The 15,590-nt window shown below is 37.8% G+C and overlaps 1 protein-coding gene across 1 annotated transcript in view; it reads left to right on the plus strand.

The window, feature by feature from the left end:
• The window catches only part of IL1RAPL2 (interleukin 1 receptor accessory protein like 2), a 1,440,342-nt gene that overhangs the window by 1,377,322 nt on the left and 47,430 nt on the right, over nt 1-15,590 (plus strand). The window lies entirely within an intron of this gene.

Below are 15,590 nucleotides of genomic sequence, written 5' to 3' on the forward strand. Positions count from 1 at the left end.
ACTTCCCTCTGTGTGTTCAATTTCATTTGTTTCCATGAGGTTTTTATTTTTTCTTCCTTGATATTCTTGGTAACCCATTCATTGTTTAATAACCTTCTATTTAGCATCCATGTGTTTGAATGCTTTTGAATGTTTTTATTGTAATGTATTTCTAGTTTCATGCCATTGTAATATGAGAAGATGCTTGACATGAGTTTACTCTTGTTGAACTTGTAGAGCCTTAGGTTGTGTCCTAACAGGTGTTCTATTTTTAAGAATGTCCCATGTGTACTTGAGAAGAATATATATTCTGCAGCTTTGAGAAGAAAGGTCCAGTAAACATCAATTCAATTTATCTGATTGAATGTGTTGTCTAGGGTCTGTGTTTCCTTGCTGATTTTTTTCCTAGAAGATCTAGCTAGTGCCAAACTCCCCTACTATAATTGTATTGCTGTGATATCTGCCTTAAAGTCCTCCATAAGTTTTTTTACAACATATTTTAGTGCTCCTATATTGGATGCATGTATGTTTACCTATGTTAGACCCTCTTCTTGGTTTGATCCTTTTATTATTATGTAGTGACCATCTTTGTCTCTTGTTATGGCCTTCATTTTGAAGTCTATTTTATCAGATTTGAGTATTGCTACCCTAGCATTTTTGTTTTTCATTTCCATGCATATGAAATATTTTTTTCCATCCCTTTACTTTCATCTTGTGTGAGTCTTTTGTTCTGAGATGGGTCTCTTGTAGAGAGCATATATATGTGGGTCATGTTTTCTTATCCATTCAGCTACCCTATGTCTTTTGATTGAAGCATTTCATCATTTAAATTAAAGTTATAATTGATAGGTACATACTTATTGCCATTTATATCCTTTGTGCCTGTGTTTCTCTATATATATTTCTTCTTATTTCAACAGTCTCTCTAGCATTTCTTGCAATGCTTGTTTGGTGGTAATTAATTAATTAATTTATTTATTTATTTATTTTGTCTGAGAAGCTTTTTATTTCTCCTTCTAGTTTGAATAATAACCTTGCTGAATACAGTAGTCTTGGTTTCAGATCTTTAATTTTTATTACCTTGAATACTTCATGCCATTTCCTTTTGGCCTGTAGTGTTTCTGTTGAGAAACCAGCTGTCATCCTCATGGGAGCTTCTTTGCAGGTAACACGTAGCTTTTCTCTTGCTGCCTTTAACATTCTTTCATTGTCTTTATTTATTTATTTATTTATTTATTTATTTAATCCTCACCCGAGGACATTTTTCTATTTTTTATTCAGATAGAGCAGGAAGGAGAGAGAGAAAAACATTGACGTGAAAGGGACACATTGAGTGGCCACCACCCGCATGACCCAACCAGGGCCGGGGACAAACTGCAGCTGAGGAACATGCCCTTAGTGGGAACCAAACTCGGGTCTCTCTGGACTGCAGGTCGACACTAACCGCTGAGCCAAACTGGCCAGGGCTATTCTCTCATTGTCTTTAATTGTTGGCATTTAATCATGATATGTCTTGGTGTTGGCCTCTTTGGTTTCTTCTTACTTTGGACTCTCTGTGCTTCCTGAACTTATGTGACTTTTTCCTTTACCAAATTAGGGATATTTTCTGCCATTTTCTTCACAGAGGTTCTCTAACCCTTGCACAATTTATTCTTCTTCTGGTACTCTTATGATGTGGATGTTGTTTCATTTCATATTGTCCCACATTACCCTGAAAGGTCCTGTTTTTTCTTTTTGGTTCTCTGATTGGGTGACTTTTTTCTACCCTATCTACAAATTTGCTTATCTGATCCTCTGCTTCATTTAATCTGCTCTTTATTCCTTCCAGTGTATTATTTATTTCTGCTATGTCATTCTTCATTTCTTATTGGTTGTTTTTTGTAGTTTCTATCACATTTTTCATGCTTTTGAGCACCCTTATAATCACTACTCTGAACTCTATACCTGATAAATTTCTTATCTCCATTTCATTTAGCTATTCTGGAGAATTATCTTGTTCTTTCATTTAGGATTTGTTTCATTGTCTTTTCATTTTGGCTGCCCGGTTATGTTTGTTTCTATTTATTAGGTAGATCTGGGTAGAGTGGTCTTGTAGTAGGTGACCTGTTGGGCTCAGTGGTGCTGTCTTCCTAATTACCAGACCTGTGCACTCTAATAACGTCTCTTGTGTGCTTTGTGTGAGCACTCCTATTGCAATAAAATCTTGATTTTTATTAGCCTGTGAATACATGGGCTTGATCCTCATGACGGCTGACAGTGATGCTCTACCACCAATATCACACACAGGCTTGTGTGCAGGTGCTTATCACATGAAGTGCAAATTACCTCAGCCTGGTTTGAGGTCTGCCAAAATCTCCCTGTAGATATACTGCTTCTGAAGCTTTTTGGGACCTGCTGTGTTGTTGATTGAATCTGACTGCTGTGTTTATTGGTATAGGGCTTCTTCAGAGGGTCTCTGATGCAGGCCAATGTCAGACAGTGTTTGTTACTGGCCCCGTGTACCCTATCTCAAAGTATCAGTGATCCACAGCTTGGGGTTCCCTCTATTGCGGTCGGGTGTGTTTGGAAATGTCCGAGCTGTAATTTAGGTCTACTTTTACTAGCCTGGGCAGAGAAGCAGGTCAGATGAAGTCTTAAAGTGCCCAAAGATCTGCCCTGCCTGCAGGCTCACTGTTAATCTCAGTCCCTTAATAAGCCTCAGGTTGTAGTCATAACCAGTTATGCCAGACATAAACTCCACAGGACAGGGCGAGAGAGATTCCAATGAATGAGAGGATTGCTTCCCTCAGGAAATCTGCTTTGATGGGAAAGCTCTGCCTGAGAAAGATAGCTTCTGCAGCATGGGGGAATGACTTGGCAAATAGATGCTGTTGGCTGCCTTCCCAATGCTCTCCCCAGAGCCACCAATCCCAGACTGTCCTCATGCAGCTCTAGTCCACTCTGCCTTCCCTCTGCTGGTGTCCAAGGTGAGTGGCCACAAATGCAAATTAATCTGTTGTCTTTTTATGAGGGTGCCTGTGTTCCTAGCAAACTCTCCCTGCCTGACAGAACTCCCAGTGCTTTTCCCAGCCAGATGTTATGTGGACACCTTTCCTGGTTCTTTTACTCTTAGCTGGGTAGCCCAGCTTTGGGCTTAGACCCCAGAGTTGTCAGGGGGACCCCTCACAGCTGAGATATTTCTTTGGAACTTCAACTGCTGCCTGTGGGATATCAGCCAGCCCTCTTGTACCTCTTCACTTCCTACCTGTCTTGATGTGGATTCATCTTTACATCCTCAGTTGTAAGATTTCTCTTCAGCTTGTCTTCAGTTGATTATTCAGGATGATTTTTCTATAGTTTAGTTGTAATTCCATTTGGGTCCTGAGAGGAGGTCAGTGTAGGTTCCACTTATTGTAGATGCCATTTTGGAATCCCCTCCTTTGCAGCATGTCAGGAAGTGCCCACAACTTGGAACTTCTGCATATGTTGGAATATCAAGTCCAGGATTGCAGATATGACTTGGAGATGCTGTCTGAACTCATGGCCCCCACTTACTAAATCATAATCTCTGAGACAGTGCCCAGATATCTGTTTTAATAAGCTCTCCAGGTGATTCTTAATCTCATTGAAGTGCAAAATCTTCAGGTCTCATGAATATAATTGTTTGCTTTATTTCTTTCGTCTTTTTCTTTATTCTTCACCTAAGGATATATTCCATTGATTCTTTTTTCAATAGAGGAAGGGAAGGAGGGAAGGAGAGAGAGAGAGAGAGACATTGATGTGAAAGAGACACATCAACTAGATGCCTCCCGCATGACCTTGACTGGGGCTGGGGATTGAATGTGCAACCGAGGTATGTGCCCTTGACTGGAATCAAATCTGCAACTCTTTGGTCTGTGGGCCAATGCTCTAAATGCTGAACCACACTGTCCAGGGTTGGAATTGTTTTCTTAATTTCCTTTTAGTCCCTTGTTTGGTTTAAGTCAAGCATTGTATATGTTTTTATTTTCTCTTCTCTCACACAATATTAATTGTTATTTTAAAAGTTTAGGGGGATCCCTGGAGTTTGCAGTATATATTTACAAATAATATAAGTCCAAATTCTAATAATAATATACTGATTCACAGTTAGTGCAAGGACATTAAAATTGAGTATTCTCAATTCTTTCATTCTGTCTTTAATACCCTTGCTGTCATTACTTTTACTTATTCATAAGCTATAATCATAACTATATTGATGCTATTGTTTTCTCACATTTCTACCTTTATTGGAGAACAATTGAAAAATATAATTATATATATTTAAAGTATATAATGTCATGATTTGATATACCTGTACATTGTAATCTTGTTACCAAGATCAAGATAACTAATGCATCCATCACCTCACATAGTTAACATAATTAACTCTTAAAATGTGGTGAGAATGCTGAAGGTCCACTCTCACCAACTTTTAAGTATACAATACCATATTATTAACTATAGTTACCATGGTATACATTAGATCCTCAGTACTTCTTATAACTTCTATTATTGCTGATTTTATTGTGAACAAATTCTTACCTGTTAGATAAATTATGAATAGAAAAATAAAATGTTTCATCTTCATTTATTTCTTCTCTAACACTTTTTCTTCCATTATATAGATAAAAATTTCTGGCCTATATCATTTTTATTTTCTCTGAAAACGTCTTTTAACATTTCTTGCAACACAGGTCTACTGATAACAAATCTCATTTTTTTTCCTGAGGAAGTATATAATTCTACTTTAATTTGGATGGATGCAGTATTCTAGGTTGGTAATTGTTTTCTCTCAACACTTTCAAATATTTCAGTCTACTTTCTTATTGCTTAATTGGATTCTAAAGAGAAATATGATGTATTTTTTATTCTTCTTCCTCTATAGGCAAGTTTTTTCCTCTGGACTCTCAGCTTTTTCCTTTGTCTTTTTATATTTTTGCAGTTAGAATATGATACATCAAGGAAGATTTTTAATGTTCTTTCCACTTAGTATTCTCTTAGCTCCCTGTGTCTGTGATTTTGTATCTGTAATTAACGTTGGAAAATTCTCAGCTATTAATACTGCACATATGTCTATTGTTTCTTTGTCCTTTTCTCCTTCCTTTTCTATTTTCATTATATGTATGATACTCCTTTTTATAACTTTCCATCAAGTGTTCAATATTTTGTCCCATTGTTCATACTTCTTTCTTCTTGCATTTTAGTTTAGGAAGTTTCTATGGATATATCTTCAAGATCACTGATTTTTCCAACTGTGTCAGTTTACTAATGAGACCATGAAAAGCATTTTTTATTTCTGTTATTGTGGGGTTTTTTTGTTTTTATTTATTTATTTATTTATTTTTTATATGAATTTTTATTTATTTTTTTGTTACAGATATTTTACCTTTTTACCCCATTGGCAACCCCCACCCCACCCCACCTCCACCCTGTCCCCGGCTTAGTTGTCCATGTCCATTGGTCATGCATACATGCATATAAGTTCTGTGGTTTATCTCTTCCCACCCTCCCACCCCCCCATCCCCTCTTCTGAGGATGTCAGTCTGTGCCCTACTTCCATGTGCCTGGGTCTACTGTATATTTCAGACTGTTATGTTCATTATATTCCATATATAAGTGAGATCATGTGGTATTTGTCTTTTTCTGCTTGGCGTCTTTCACTTAGGATAATACTTTCCAGGTCCCTCCAAGTCGTCTCAAAGGATAAGAGATCTTTCTTTCTTACCGCTGCATAGTACTCCATTGTGTATATGTACCACAGCTTTTTTATCCATTCGTCTACTGGTGGACACTTGGGCTGTTTCCAGATCTTAGCTATTGTAAATAGTGCTGCTATGAACATGGGGGTACATATATTCTTCCTGATTGGTGTTTCAGGCTTCTTAGGGTATATTCCCAGCAGTGGGATCACTGGGTCAAATGGGAGTTCAATTTTTAATTTTTTGAGGTAGCACCATATTGTTTTCCATAGTGGCTGCACCAGTCTGCATTCCCACCAGCAGTGTATTAGAGTTCCCTTTTCTCCACACCCTCGCCAGCACTTGTTGTTTGATGATTTGTTGATGGCGGCCATTCTGACAGGTGTGAGGTGATACCTCATTGTTATTTTAATTTGCATCTCTCTGATGATTAGTGATGTTGAGCATTTCTTCATATGTCTTTTGGCCATTTGTATGTCCTGTTTGGAGAGGTGTCTATTCAGCTCCTCTGCCCATTTTTTAATTGGGTTCTTTGTCTTCCTTTTGTGGAGTTGTATGAGCACTCTCTATATATTGGAGATTAACCCCTTATCTGATACATCATTGGCAATGATGTTCTCCCATACAGTGGGTTGCCTTTCCATTTTGATGACTGTTTCTTTTGCTGTGCAGAAGCTTTTTAGTTTGATGTAGTCCCATGTGTTCATTTTCTCCTTTATTTCTGTTGCCTTAGGTGATGTATCAGTGAAAATTCTGCTCCATATGATGTCCGAAATTTTGTTGCCTACATTTTCTTCTAGAATTTTTATGGATTCACGGGTCACATTTAAGTCTTTTATCCATTTCGAGTTTATTTTTGTGTATGGTGTAAATTGATGGTCTAGTTTCATTTTTTTGCATGTAGCTGTCCAATTTTCCCAAAACCATTTACTAAAGAGGCTGTCTTTATTCCACTGTATGCTCTAGCCACGTTTGTCAAATATTAATTGAGCTTATTGCCTTGGGTCCATTTCTGGGTTTTCAGTTCTGTTCCATGGTCTATATGCCTGTTCTTGTGCCAGTACCAGGCTGTTTTGGTTACAGTCGCTTTGTAGTATAACCTGATATCTGGTATTGTGATCCCACCTACTTTGTTCTTCTTTTTCAAGATTGCTGTGGCTATTCGGGGTCTTTTTTGGTTCCATATGAACTTTTGAAGTATTTGTTCTAGTTCTATGAAATATGTCGTTGGGATTTTGATGGGGATTGCATTGAATCTATAGATTGCTTTGGGTAGTATGGACATTTTAATGATGTTAATTCTTCCAATCCATGAACAGGGTATGTGCTTCCACTTTTTTATATCTTCCTCTATTTCTTTTTTCAATGTCCTGTAGTTTTCTGCAAATAGGTCCTTTACTTCTTTGGTTAAGTTTATTCCCCGGTATTGTAATTTTTTTGGCGCGATGGTAAATGGGATTGTTTTTTCAGTTTCTCTTTCTGTGAGTTCATCATTGGTGTACAAGAATGCGGTCGATTTCTTAACGTTAATTTTGTATCCTGCTACTTTGCCAAATTCATTTATTGAGTCTAATAGATTTTTGATGGAGTCTTTAGGATTTTCTATGTACAATATCATGTCATCTGCAAATAATGACAGTTTCACTTCCTCCTTTCCAATTTGGATCCCTTTTATTTTTTCTTCATGTCTGATTGCTGTGGTTAAGACTTCTAGTACAATGTTAAATAAGAGTGGCAAAAGTGGACATCCCTGTCTTGTTCCTGTTCTTAATGGAAATGTTTTTAGTTTCTGTCCATGAGTATGATGTTGGCTGTAGGTCTTTCATATATGGCCTTTATTATGTCGAGATATGATCCGTCTATTCCTATTCCTACATTGCTGAGTGTTTTTATCAGAAATGGATGCTGGATTTTGTGGAATGCCTTTTCAGCATCTATTGATATGATCATGTGGTTTTTATTCTTCATTTTGTTTATGTGGTGTATCACGTTTATTGATTTGCGAATATTGTACCAGCCTTGCATACCTGGAATGAATCCCACTTGGACATGGTTAATAATTTTTTTGATGTATTTCTGGATCCAATTTGCTAATATTTTGTTCAGGATTTTAGCGTCTATGTTCATCAGGGATATTGGCCTGTAGTTTTCTTTCTTTGTAGTGTCTTTTTCTGGTTTGGAATTAGAATTATGCTGGCTTCATAGAACGTGTTTGGAAGTCTTCCTTCTTCTTGAATTTTTTGAAAGATTTTGTGGAGAATGGGTGTTAGTTCTTTTTTGAATGTTCGGTAAAACTCCCCCGTGAAACCATCTGGGCCTGGGCTTTTGTTTGCTGGGAGAGTCTTGATTACCTCTTCAATTTCCTTAGTTGTTATTGGTCTGTTCAAGTTTTCTATCTCTTCCGGGAATAGTTTTGGGAGACTGTGTGTTTCTAGAAATTTGTCCATTTTGCTTAGATTGTCGAATTTGTTGCCATATAGTTCTTCGTAGTAGTTGTTAACGATCTTTTGTATTTCCGTGGTGTTGGTAGTTACTTCTCCTCTTTCATTTCTGATTTTGTGTATTCAGGTTCTCTCTCTTTGTTTCTTGGTGAGTCTAGCTAAGAGTCCATCAATCTTGTTTATCTTTTCGAAAAACCAGCTCTTTGTTTCATTGATCCTTTGAATTGTTTTTTTGGTCTCTATGTCATTTATTTCTTCTCTGATCTTTACTATTTCCTTCCTTCTACTTGCTCTGGGGTTTTCTTTTTGTTTGCTTTCTAATTCTTTAAGTTGTGAGGTTAGACAGTCAATTAGAATTTTTGTTTGTTTGTTTTTTGAGGTAGGCCTGTAGTGCTATGAACTTCCCTCTCAGAACTGCTTTCGCTGCATCCCATAGATTTTGTGTTGTTGTGTGTTCATTTTCATTGGTTTCCAGGAAGTTTTTAATTTCTTCCTGGATCTTCTCGGTGACCCATTCATTGTTTAATAACATGCTATTTAGCTTCCACATGTTGAAATGTCTTTGCATGTTCTTGTTGCAATTGATTTCTAGTTTCATGCCATTGTGATCTGAGAAGATGCTTGATATGATTTCAATTTTCTTGAACTTGTAGAGATTTAGTTTGTGTCCTATCATGTGGTCTCTCTTTGAGAAGGTCCCATGTGCACTTGAGAAGAGTGTGTATTCTGTAGTTTTGGGGTGTAATTCTCTGTAGATATCTATTAAATCCATTTGGTCTAGTGCTTCATTTAGAGTCTCTGTTTCCTTGCTTATTTTTTGCCTAGTGGATCTATCCAGTGCTGTCAATAGGGTGTTGAAGTCCCCTGCTATGATTGTATTGTTGTCGATTTCTCCTTGGAAGTCCTCCAGAAGATTTTTAATATATTTTGGTGCTCCTATATTGGGTGCATATATGTTTATCAAGGTTGTATCTTCCTGTTGGATAGATCCTTTCAATATTATATAGTGGCCTTCTTTGTCTCTAGTTATGGTCTTCATTTTGAAATCTATTTTATCAGATATGAGAATTGCTATCCCAGCCTTTTTTTGGTTTCCATTTGCTTGGAAAATTTTTTTCCATCCCTTCTCTTTCAACCTATGTGAGTCTTTTGTTGAGAGGTGGGTCTCTTGTAAACAACATATAGATGAATCATGCTTTCTTATCCAATCAGCTACTCTGTGTCTTTTTATGGGAGCATTCAATCCATTTACGTTTAAGGTGATTATTGATATGTACTGATTTATTGCCATTTTTCTTTAGTGAGGTTCTATATTTCTTCCCATTTCTACTGCTAATTACAGCAGTCCTTTTAACATTTCTTGCAGTGCTGGTTTGGTGCTAATGTATTCCCTTAGCCTTTTTTTGTCTGGGAAGCTCTTTATTTGATCTTCTATTTTGAATGATATCCGTGCTGGGTAGAGTAGTCTTGGATTCAGATTTTTGTTTTTTATGACTTTGATTACTTCATGCCATTCTCTTCTGGCCTGTAGTGTTTCTTGTGAGAAGTCAGCTGAGAGCCTTATGGGGTTCCCTTTGTAGGTAACCTGTTGCTTATCTCTTGCTGCTTTTAGGATTCTCTCTTTGTCTTTAATTTGTGGCATTTTAATTGCTATGTGTCTTGGTGTGGGCCTGTTGGGTTCTTCTTACTTGGGACTCTCTGTGCTTCTTGAACTTGAATGCCTTCTTCCTTCACCAAATTAGGGAAGTTTTCTCTCAGTATTTTTTTGAATATATTCTCTATCCCTTGCTCATTTTCTTCTTCTTCGGGGACTCCTATGATGCGAATATTATTACGTTTCCAGTTGTCCCATAGTTCTCTTAAGCTGTCTTCCTGTTTTTTAATAGTTTTTTCCTTTTGTTTTTCTGATTGGTTGATTTTTTCTACCCTGTCTTCTAATTCACTGATCTGGTCCTCAGCTTCCTCTACTCTGCTTTTTAAACCTTCCAATGTGTTTTTCATTTTTGATATGTCATTTTTTACCTCTTCTTGTTGGTTTTTAATTTTCAATTGGCTTATTTTTAGTGTCTCTATGTCCTTACTCATGCTGTTCAGCTTCCTCAAGATCATTTCTCTGAATTCTAGCTCTGTTAACATGCCTAATTGCTCCACATTGGTCTCATCTTCGGTGGAGGTCTCTTGCTTTTTCATTTGGCTTCTGTTTTTGTGTTTCACCATTTTGGCTATCACTGTGGGCTTTGGAGCCTGTCAAGTTCTCCCTGTGGGTGTTGGTGTTCTGCTCTTTGTGGCTCCCTCTCCTGTGTTTAGATGAGCGAGGGAGGACCCACGTTGAACACCACTGTCAAGTCTTTCTTTCCTGGTTAAAGTTGCCAGTCCAGGAAAGGTACTGTTATCCTCTAGCTTTTTGCCTGGAGGCTAGCAGTCTAGGTTACTTGATGAGTTTTGGGTTGTCAGTTGATTGAAAAACTCCCTCTGGTGCTCAGCCAAGGGGCTTTCAGGAGGGTGGGGCAGATGCTGGTTGTTAGTGAGCCTCAATTAGCACTTCACTGGCCCACAGGGTGGGGTTGGATCTCCGAGGGAGGGGCTGCTGCCTCTCCTCAGAGCCCTGGGAAGGAGCAATGTGGCCACCGTCCTGGGTGGCAGCAACTCAGCCAAAGCTCTGAGCGCCCTCCAAACCCCGAGTGTCCCGACACAGTTCCAGTCCAGTCCGCCCTCCCTCTGCCGGAGCCCAAGGTGAGTGGCTGTGGCTGTTTTAGCCTCTGTCCCGCTCTGCGCTGTGGAGCCGCCTGGGAGTGTAACCCGAGGGCGCTGCTCCCAGCTAAGGCTGCTGCCGAGCTGCCGACCTTGGGCTCCCGTCTCGCACCTTCGCTAGCCTACTGGGATGGAGTCAGTGTCCCTCGTTGTATGGTCCTCGCAAGCTGCTTTTCTGTTGGTTTTTCCTGTTGATTTGTCTGTTATAGTTGTAATTCCAGTTTGGTTCTGGGAGACAGTCTGTGTAGCTCCGTTCACTCCGCCGCCATTTTTTCGGTTCTCCTGTTATTGTGTTTTGATTTCTCACAATTTCTTCTGATTCTTTCTTAGAGTTTCCATCTCTCTGGTGATATCACCCATATGTTGATATATGTTGTTCACTTTTTCCATTGGAGCTCTTAATATATTAATCATAGTTATTGTATATTCTTAGTCTGATACTTCCAAAATCTCTCCTATATCTGAATATGGTTCTGATACTTGCTTCGTCTCTTGAGATTTTTGTTCGTTTCTTTGTTTGCTTCTCAACAGGCCTTCTATTTTTTGGTTGAAAGCAACATATAATGTATCAGGTAAAAGGAACTAAGAGGTAAATAGGCCTTTAGTGTGAGATTTTATATTTGTGTGGCTATGAGTTAGGCTGTGCTTACTGTTTGTAATAGTTGCTGGTATAAGAGACTAAACTTGTCTAGAATGTACTTGTTTATGTTTCCATTGATTTTTGGGATTTCCTAGAGTTTGGAGAGTCTGAGATTTGTAATTCTTTATGCTTGAAATCCCTTGTTATCATAACAGAGCCAGATTGATGTGGCTATAAGCATACTATTATTCTATGATGAAGTCTCAATCTTTTAATGAGCTTGTGACTCTGCTGTGACCTTCACAAATGCTTCTCAGCTTTCTTCCACTTTTTATATGAGATAAGAAAGATTGAGGAGGCTGAAATTGGGTATCTCTCTTCAGGTAGGCTAGGTTTGGTAAAACTGAAGTCTTTTCGGCTCTGGTAAAATAGTTTCCTTAAAGGCAGGCCTCTGTTAAGAAGAACAGAGTCCTCTGGGCTTATTTCAAGATAGTTGCTCTTCCCCTTCCCCTGCCAGAAGCAAAACGAAACATTTATGTGCTCTTCACCCTGAGACCCTGGAAGCAAAACTCACAAAAGTGTGGGGTACCTTTAAAATTTAATCCCATGGAGATTTTAACTCTTTAGTTAGTCCCACTATGTCTACACTGCCTCATCAATTATAGTTTAAGTGTTTCTACTGCTAATGGCTACTGCTCCTGAGTTTCTGCTCCAGTATACACTGATTCTCAGTATTTTTTTCTATCTCAAGCTTTGGAGTCAGTAATTTGCTCTGTGACTTCAACTATCTGATGGATCTAAGAAGATTTGTTTATTTTCATTTTGTTTGCCTTTTTACTTGTTGAAAATATGGGACTGACAACTTCCAAACTTTTTCAATGTTACTTTAATAATAGGTCTTACCTAAATAAATCTTTTGGTGGTAGTGATTTCTGTTACTTGAATTCCTTCCTTTTTTAAAAATCTGTGTTCCCTTTTTCATATAACATGCCTTTAATGTTAATCCTTGGAATGATATATTTCTAAAGTTATTTGAAGTGTATCCCAAATCCCCTAATTTGTATCCTTCGTTCCATAACCGGTTTCATTAGTGTGTTTTTTCACACATTCTGCAATGACCTGCTTCTGTATTACCTCAGAAAACTCTCCCTTCTTCCATTTGTCTAGACAATATTTTCTCATGCCTTTCACAGCTAATTTAATCAATAATAGTCTTTGCTTTCTTTGAAATCCCATTGAAAGCATGACTTTACCACCCTGCTTTTCCTTATTTTGTCCCAAATTTTTAACTATGTAGATCCTGATTTATTGTTATATTTTAATATGTATTGAAAACAAGGAACTGGTCTTTTAATGATTATATTTCTCTTACATCAAATATCTAGTCCAGAGCTAGGCACTTATTAGGGGATTGACAAAGAATCATTGATAGGTTGTTATAGATCAATATTTGCTATGGAATGGTGGCTGCCTCGTAGAGTGATTTGTAGACATAAACACTAACTTGCTCTTTAATTCTCCAAAAGCAAGTCACCCCTATATTTTCAAGAGCTGATAATTAAGACAGCTCATTTATATTAATAGACAGACAAAGGATCATTTTCAAATCCTCTCTCCAGATTTTTTCTGCAGCCTGTAAAGCGCTGTTTTTGGACACTGTATTAGACACGAAGAGGCAAGGGACTGGTCTGGAGGGACAGGATCAGTTTTCTGTCTTATGCCTGGCAAAGGCTGTGGCTGACTTGTAAGTAAAGTTTTAAATCAAACTTAATACAGGGTGCTTAAGTAGCTTCTGCACTAAAGGGGAATCTTCCCCAACAGGTTACACAAAACTAAAAGACTTGAGTGTAGTGAGATTTTATCCATAGCAGGCAGAAATTGTAGAGAGTAAAATTCAACATAAACTGTGAAGACATTAAATTCCCATTTTATTCTTGGTTAAGTATATATTGGGAAAAGAACAAGAAAGAAAAACTAATTTAACCAGGAAGAGAAAAAATAATAGATAGATTACCAATAAAATGCGGTTAAGAAAATTCTCATATTGTCTGATTCAGTGATAGAACATAAATGTAAAGGACAGGAGAAGATTTACTTAAGTTACAAATGCCAATATTATCAACCCTTAGATATGTATATTATTGGAAGAGAACAGAAACAGGGTTAAATTTAAAAGCATGTCTATTTTGAATATAATCTGCATTTCAGATTTTATGTTGGAGGCGCTAAAATTCTAGAAACAGTCTTCTCCTAATTTAAGTTTAAGACCTTTCTTCTCTTGAAAGCAAGTCAAAAGAGCTTAACTCAAGCCAATTATAAGTATCAATAAATTAAAATTAAAATATTTCTGGGGGAGCCAAAATGCAAACAATCTACCTTTGAATAATGAAATGTTGATGTCTAATAATATTCCTTTGCAAAACCTGGCTGGGTAGCTCAGTTGGTTAGAATATCACCTGCTAGGCCAATTTTGCAGGTTTGATCCCCAGTCAGGGCACATACAAAAATCAACCAATGAATGAATACATAGATGGAACAACAAATCTCTCTCTCTCTCTGTCTCTCTCTCTCTCTGTAACTCTATAAAATCAAAAAATAAAAATTTTAAAAATAATATTCCTTTGCATTTGCATAGTGCTACTTTTTTTTTTTTTTTAATAATCCTCACCCAAGGATATTTTTCTATTTATCTTCAGACAGAGTGGGAGAGGGGAGAGAGAGAGAAACATAAATGTGAGAGAGATCCATTGATTGATTGCCTCCTGCACAACTCTGACCAAGGCCAGGGACCGAACCACAACCGAGGTAAGTGCCCTTGACCAGAATCAAACCTGCGACTCTTTGCTCCATGAGCTGATGCTCTAACCGCTGAGGAACAACGGCCAAGGGCTTCTATTTACTTTTAAATCATGTTAACACATTTTACCTTCAAAACAAAGTTAAGGTGAGTATGGTTAGTATTTTTCCCAGCTTAATGATTAGTAAAATTAAAGTGCCACTAAATTAATGACTTTGTAAGAATTCAGCTTAAGCTTGTAAGTGGGAGATCTGTACTTAGAACCCAGTTTTCTCTGAGCACAGTTATCTTTTCCAACTTTGTGCTAAATGCCAATAAATCAGAGAGTTCTTGTCTGCATTCATTAGCAGGTTTTCAAAAAAGAGGTGAGAATTACATCTATGCCCTAATTTTACATTTTACAAATGCATGTATCTGAGCACTTCACCTCAGAAGTTAACGGCGGGATTGCCACCATTAACTAAACTCCCGTTTTTTATTTCTTTAGTCAAAAGGAGCATGAGACAGAAAAGAAAAGGCAGCAGGGTACCCACTTTAACTTCACTCAGTAAGCAGCTGGTTGTTGTGTAGAGAATAATTTTCTAAAGAAACAGGAGACACACTCCTTAGGAAAGGTTCCTGGCAACTCAGCTCTTCTGAGAACACCTGTTCTTGGTCATTCAAGAATTTTGCAACTTTACTTGAGAAAGCAAAAAGCAGAACTATGAGAAAATAAACATGAGACAGGTTTATCCTGTGAGGGAGGGAAATAAAAAGGCAAAGTGAGATCAGCAGCTGCAAAAAACCGGGCCCTGGTTGCGGCACCACTGTGGAGATAGGGCATAGGGCATGTGCCTGCATTGAACAAAAAGGCAGGAGAAAAATAGAAAACAGACTTCTCATGAGATTTGGAGACAGAAAGCTGCTAACACCCTCATTTTACTTATTATGAGGCAACTAGTTTCAAAGCCCCCTTATTTCCCCTCTCAGTCCCTGTTTTCAAAACTCTAATGTCTAACACAAACCCTTTCCTCCTGCAGATTTTTTTTCTTTCATGCCATAATGCAAAAATCCAATTTTTGTACTTTAAAATTTTTTGTATTGATTTTTAGAGAAAGATAGCAAGAGAGAGGGTGAGAAAAACATCCATGTGAGAGAGTAATATCAATCAGCTGCCTTCCCTCAAGAATCTACCTGGAAACCCGGGCACTTGCCTTGACATGATAGGGAATCAAACCAACAACTCCCTGCTGCATGGGGTGACACTCAGCCAACTGGGCCACAATGGCCAGAGCCAGTTTGTTTGTACACTTTCATTGTAGAATATGGAGCCCAATATTTCCTCTCTTTTTTTGCCACACAAA

The sequence above is a fragment of the Molossus molossus genome, unplaced genomic scaffold, assembly GCF_014108415.1.
Source record: "Molossus molossus isolate mMolMol1 unplaced genomic scaffold, mMolMol1.p scaffold_m16_p_2, whole genome shotgun sequence".
Taxonomy (NCBI): domain Eukaryota; kingdom Metazoa; phylum Chordata; class Mammalia; order Chiroptera; family Molossidae; genus Molossus; species Molossus molossus.